The following is a 6,382-nucleotide window of genomic DNA, read 5'->3' as shown; positions in this document are numbered from 1 at the left end:
AAACCATAAGTGACTCTTAATCTCACAAAACAAACTGAGGGTTGCTGGGGGGAGGGGGTTTGGGAGAACGGGGTGGGATTATGGACATTGGGGAGGGTATGTGCTTTGGTGAGTGCTGTGAAGTGTGTAAACCTGGTTATTCACAGACCTGTACCCCTGGGGATAAAAATATATGTTTATAAAAAATAAAAAATTAAAAAAAAAAAGAAATTAAAACCAGCTTAAAAAAAATGCATCTCAGCATGCTTTTCAAATGCAGGTAACAATCACAGTATTTATGAGGGCTTTTTATGAGCCAGATACTTTACTAAGCCATTTAGATGCATTATATCATTTAAATCTGGAAACAATCCTACAAGCTAGGTACTATTATATCTAATTTGCAGTTGAGGGAAATGAAGCACCAAGAGAGGTTAAGTGAATTGCCCTAGTAACACAGTTAAGTGATAGACATAAATCCAGAGATTTTGATGCCTAAGCTTGCCCTTATCAACCACTGTATTTATTCATAAGTCAATGAATTTCACTTCTCACCACTTCCACTTCTACTGCACTTTTTTCAATCACCATCACCTCTTGTGTAAGTTATTGCAGTAAATGTCTAACAAGGCTTTCCTCCTCCAAGCCTACCACCTTCAGTTTATTCTCCATTCAGCAGCCAGAGTGATACCGATAAAGTTGAAGTCAAATCATACCATTTCTCAACTTGAAAACCCTTTAATTGCTTCCTATTTTTCAGAATAAAGGCTAAGGTATTCACAGTGGCCTACAAGACCCTACCCAATCACCTGTCCTTTACACTCTCTCTTTGATCCAAGCCCTTCCCCTTGCTTTGCTCTGCTCTGGTCACACAGGCCTCCTGGATGATTCTCAAATAGGCCAGGAAATCCCCTAAGTGGGTTCTTCTCTCTCTGCCTTGAATGTTCTTCCCTTTCTGCCTTGAATGTTCTTCCCTACATATCTATATGTTTAGCTCCTTCACCCTTTTTGTGCCTTTGTTCCACTACCACTGCTTCAACAAGGTCTTCGTTGGCTATTCTGTTTAAATTTCACTTCTTCTACTCTACTACTAGCTTTCTCTATGACTCTATCCAGCTTTATTTTTCTTCATGGCACTTAGGTTGGTTTCCTGTATCTCCCTTGACTAGCATGTCACACCCATGATAGCAGCCATTTTTGCCTCTTTAGTTCACTGTTGGGTTTCCAGCTCCCCAGCAAGAGAGCAGTGGGAGGGAGGAAGAGAATATTTATTGCCATGGCTGCTGGCTCCCACCCTATGGGGTGGCCTCAAGTTAGCTTTGTTCCCTGAAGTCACTTCTTCTCTTAAGGTAGTTGTCTATTACCAGGTGCTCTCCTCATGACTTCGATAATGCTACCATCCCTTTGTACACGTGGATTTAGTATGTTTTGTGTCCAGCATTTACCACACTGCTCCTTGTGGTTTCCCTCCACCCTTCCCACACTTTTGTAATGTGTCCCTACTGAAAACATCCTAATTTGAGTACGCCATCTGTTTCCTGCTGAGGCCCTAACTTATACAGTGTTCAATAAGTATATTTTTAAAGATTTTATTTATTTATTTGACAGAGAGAAACAGCGAGAGAGGGAACACAAGCAGGGGGAGTGTGAAAGGGAGAAGTAGGCTTCTCACAGAGCAGGGAGCCAGATGCAGGCCTCCATCCAAGGATCCCAGGATCCTGACCTGAGCGGAAGGCAGACGCTTAACGACTGAGCCACCAGGTGCCCACTCAATAAGTGTTTTTGAATGAATGATTAAAAAACAGACTTTCAAGGGCAGAGGGGGCTTTTGCAGGTTTTTATTAAATTTTACATGTATCTTCATATCATGTCCAATGACTGAGACTTGTAATTCTAACTCTTAAAGAAAGATTCAGTGAATGTTCACATCATACAGAATTTAGAACATTTCTGATTACTTTTAATGAATTTAAATATAAAATTCTAAGCTACTTGTCATGCAAAAATAGATTTCTTGTCTTTTATTCTTCTAAATGTATTTTACATTCATTAAGATTTAATTTCTTAATAAGCAGCAGAAAACCGAGTCTACAATAATTAATTTAAAACAAAGCAAGGAAATACCACCTTTTTGACACTCAATAATTGATTGAAGATACCTTGTTAGAAGCTAAAAGACCAATAATCTGATTTAATTTAAATCAACATTTTTACCTTATTTGTTAGCATGAGACCTGTGGAATTTCATTTCAACCTAGACAAGAACAAGAAAAGAAACAGAAATTAGCATTAATGAAGCTCTGTCCTCTCTTGAGATTTTAAGGGCCTGAGAAGTACTTACTGATTAATGTTAATGACTGCCTTATAGAAATAGTTTCAAAAGGTAAAATACAGATGTTGACTTATCTTTCTCATACTGAATCTTTGTTTAGGTAGTGGCCACAATAAGATGGTACTTATTTAATTGCTATCACTGTATTTTTCTCACCTATAAATTTAACTTTGACTACACAATATGGAGATGTGTGGTCTCTTCCTAAACTGGAGTGCTGTGGAATGTTTGGTGAGGTAAGACAAAGTCTTCCTTTGAAAATTGGTGGAATGGTACTGTGGTCATTGGCAAGTTAAAAATCTGTTAAGTTGGTGAGGTGTAATTGCTTGGAGTTCCACCACTGGATCAATGGGTTGTCATCTTAATTTCTATTTCTCCTCATTTCTGTATAGTCACTTAGATTATGTGTGTGTGTGTGTGTTCACATATTACTTGCCTTTAAAATATATAGTAAAAAATACATCTGATCATTGTATCATATCTTGGTTTGAAAGTGAAATGTTTTGCTTTTATCTGGCAACTTTGATTTCAAGAGGAGTTAGACCTTATCTTTTCCAAAGGAACAATTTTCTAATGGAATTTAAGTTAATATTTTTATAGTTTATGTATTCCATTTATTAGACTGTGTTGGTTAACTATTGTTAAATAACAAATAGCCACAAAATATCAGTGGCCTACAACAGCAAACATTATTTATCTTCATAACACCTACCATTCAGCTGGGAGTTGATTGATCTAGACTGGGATTGGCTGGCAAGCTTTGTTGATGGTAGCTAGACTCATTCATGTGTCTGTGGACTGGTGAGGGGATCAGTTGATCAAGGTATGTTGATTGGAGCAGCTTGGTTGGGTGTCTCTGAATCACATGTTCACCTTCTCTTGGGAGTAGTGGGCAAGCCCAGGCAGGAACTTCTCACAAAGATGTCAGAAACATGAGAATGTGAGCAGAATCCCTCAAGACACTTAAAGGCCTTGGCTGCTACTGGCCCGATTTCACTTCCATCTCATTCTTCTATTGGCCAAAGCAATTCATATTTTTTTTTATGTTTAGTTTTTTTTTCTTTTTTTTTTTTAATTTTTAATTTTTTATTTTTTATAAACATATATTTTTATCCCCAGGGGTACAGGTCTGTGAATCACCAGGTTTACACACTTCACAGCACTCACCAAAGCACATACCCTCCCCAATGTCCATAATCCCACCCCCTTCTCCCAAACCCCCTCCCCCCAGCAACCCTCAGTTTGTTTTGTGAGATTAAGAGTCACTTATGGTTTACATGATGTTTTTTAAGAACTTTATTTTCCCACTATAACTTTAGTTTCCCACTAAAACTCAATCTACCTTATCTTGAGCAAATTAGGAAAATTTCTTTAATTCTAGAGGTTTTTCTACTCCTTTGCAAAAAATGTTAATCAAAATGCTTCCTGTTTTTGATCTCACTTTGGTAAGTGCAATTAAGACTGTAATTTGAGAAATATAAAAGTACAATAATTACAGAAACTTGGAGATGATATGCAAATAATTCCGTCCAAAGGCAACAGATCCAAATCTTCACTAAGTTTTACTAATTATATCATAAAAATGAAAACAACTGAAATATCTTTTATAGTAGCAGTCTAGTATTTAGGCCTAGATCCATAAGGTTATTTCCCTAGCTGATGGTTATGTAAACTCTGAAAATAACTAGAATTAATTTCCTAGTGAAGAGAACCAGGGGTTGCATATACTACAGCAAGTTTATATTTCCATGGTCTTTGACCCAAAAGCTTTGGTTATTTGTTTTGTGGCAAACAACTTTTTGTCAGTTATAGAAGTCATACCTATGCTCAGAACAATGTAAGTATTTTGGTAACCTGAACCAAAAGGTAAACATAGGTAAGTACAAATGTCTGTAAGAGCTAGTTTATGATTAATCTTAATTTTGTAGCACAGCCAATGTTGTGATTATCCTAGATTAGGGTGTGTTAAGGCCTTCCTACGAGACTGGAGGGGAGGGTTTGCCAGGAGTATGTTTGTACGAATGTTAGGAGACCTTTGGGGAAAGAATCTTCCTGAAAATGTAAAATGTGTAGGTTGGTACAATAACAACTCCCAAGCATTGGTAGGGAGAAGGTGATTTTACTCTTTGTGATTGTGAAATTTCTGATATGTTACATTTGGCCTTCTTTCTCTTTATTTTTTTGTATATCTATTATAGGTTTTGGGTTTGTGGTTACCATAAGGTTCATATATAACATTCCAAGTACATAGCAGTCTATTTAAAGTCAACGGTCACTTAAGTTCAAGTGCATTCTGAAAAAAACAACAAACTTCTTTCTTTACTCCCTCCTCCACATTGTATGTTTATGCTATCATATTTTACGTTTCCTATTCATAATTTTTATTGTGTCTTATTACAGTCATTTCTTTTTAACTTAAAAATCTTCCTTAACATTCAAGGCTGGCTTAGTGGTGATAAACTCCTTTAACTTTTGTTTGTTTAACTCTTTATTCCACCTTCAATTCTGAATGATAACTTTGCCAGGTAAAGTATTTTTGGTTGTGGGTGTTTCCCTTTCAGCACTTTGAATATATCAAGCCACTTTCTACTGGCTTACAAAGTTTCTGATGAATAATCTGCTGATAGCCTGATAAGGTTTCCCTTGTATGAGACTTTTTGTTTCTTTCTTGATGCTTTTAAAATTCTTTAATCTTTGACATTCTAATTATTGTGTATTTTGGTTTGGACCTCCTTGGGTTCATCTTGTTTGGAACTCTGTTTTTTCCTGGACCTTGATTTCTGTTTCCTTCCACAGTTTAGGGAAATTTTCAGCTATTATTTCTTTAAGTTCTCTGCCTGCCCCTTTTTCTCTCTACTTTTTTTGGGAACCCTTTAATGTGAATGTTCACTTGATATTGTTCAAGATATCTCCTAACCTATCATTTTTTAAATTCTTCCCTTTTTGCTTCTTATTACCTTGTTTTCCAGATCTCTGATATGCTATTCTGCATCCACTAGTCTACTGTTGATTCCCTCTAATGTATTTTTTTTTCAGTTATTGTATTCTTAAATTCTGATTAGTTATTTTTAATATGATCTATTTCTTTTTTGAAGGTGTCACTGAGTCTTCCACTCTTCTCTCCAGCTCTCAGTGTCTTTACAATCAGTACTTTAAATTCTTTTTAATATTAATTTAAGTTTTAAATTTCACTTTATTTTAATCCCAATACCATTAAAATACTGTTATCATTACCCTAAATTCTTTATCAGGCACATTGCTCATCTCTGTTTCACTTAGTTCTTTTTCTGAGGTTTTGTCTTGTTCGTTCTTTTATTTCCTCATCTCCTGATTTTGTTGACTTTCTGTGTTTGTTTCTATGGTTTAGATGAAATAGCTACTTCTCCTAAATTTGAAAGAATTATCTTGTGTGTGGTCATCTACTATGCAGGTGCTTCACTGTGTGTGCGTGGTGAATTTCATTGGCTGGCTAGAGCTGTGGGTGATGTGGGCTGGGAGTCCCAGAGCTCTCCGCACAGTGGGCACCATGGCAGGACAATTAAGGCTAAAGTGGGTACAAGCCAGAGTGTCCCAAAGTTGTACACACAGAAGATGCCCTGGGAGGGCAGCTGGAGCTGTGATTGGTGTGGGCCAGGAGGTCCCTGGGCTCTCTGAGCAAAGGGTGCCCAAGCAGGACAGCTGAAACTATAGTGCATGCAAGCCAGGAAGACCCAGGGCTCTATGCAGAGAGGGTACCTTGACAGGATAACTGAAGCTGAAGTGGATGTAAACTGAGGTATTCCTGGTATACCAGGAAAAACAAAGGTATAGAAGGCTCCCTGGAGAGGTGGCTGAAGCTGAAGCACAGCATAGCCTAGGAGGTCCTGGGGGACTCTATGCATGGGGTACCCTGGCAGGACAGCTAAAGCTAAAGTGGCTGCAGGCCAGTGTGGTCCTGGGCTTAAACTGGATTGGGTGTAAGTCAGAGTGTCCCAGGGTGCTCAGTGCAGGCTGTGTCCTGGCCAGGTGAATGGAGGTAAAGCCAGTGTAAGTGGGAGGGTTCTAGGGTGCTCTGCACAGGAGGCACCCTGG

This window comes from Mustela putorius, unplaced genomic scaffold, assembly GCF_011764305.1.
Source record: "Mustela putorius furo isolate JIRA1106 unplaced genomic scaffold, ASM1176430v1.1 tig00003834_pilon_pilon_pilon, whole genome shotgun sequence".
In the NCBI taxonomy this organism is placed as follows: domain Eukaryota; kingdom Metazoa; phylum Chordata; class Mammalia; order Carnivora; family Mustelidae; genus Mustela; species Mustela putorius.
Note: the sequence above shows the minus strand (reverse complement) of the source record.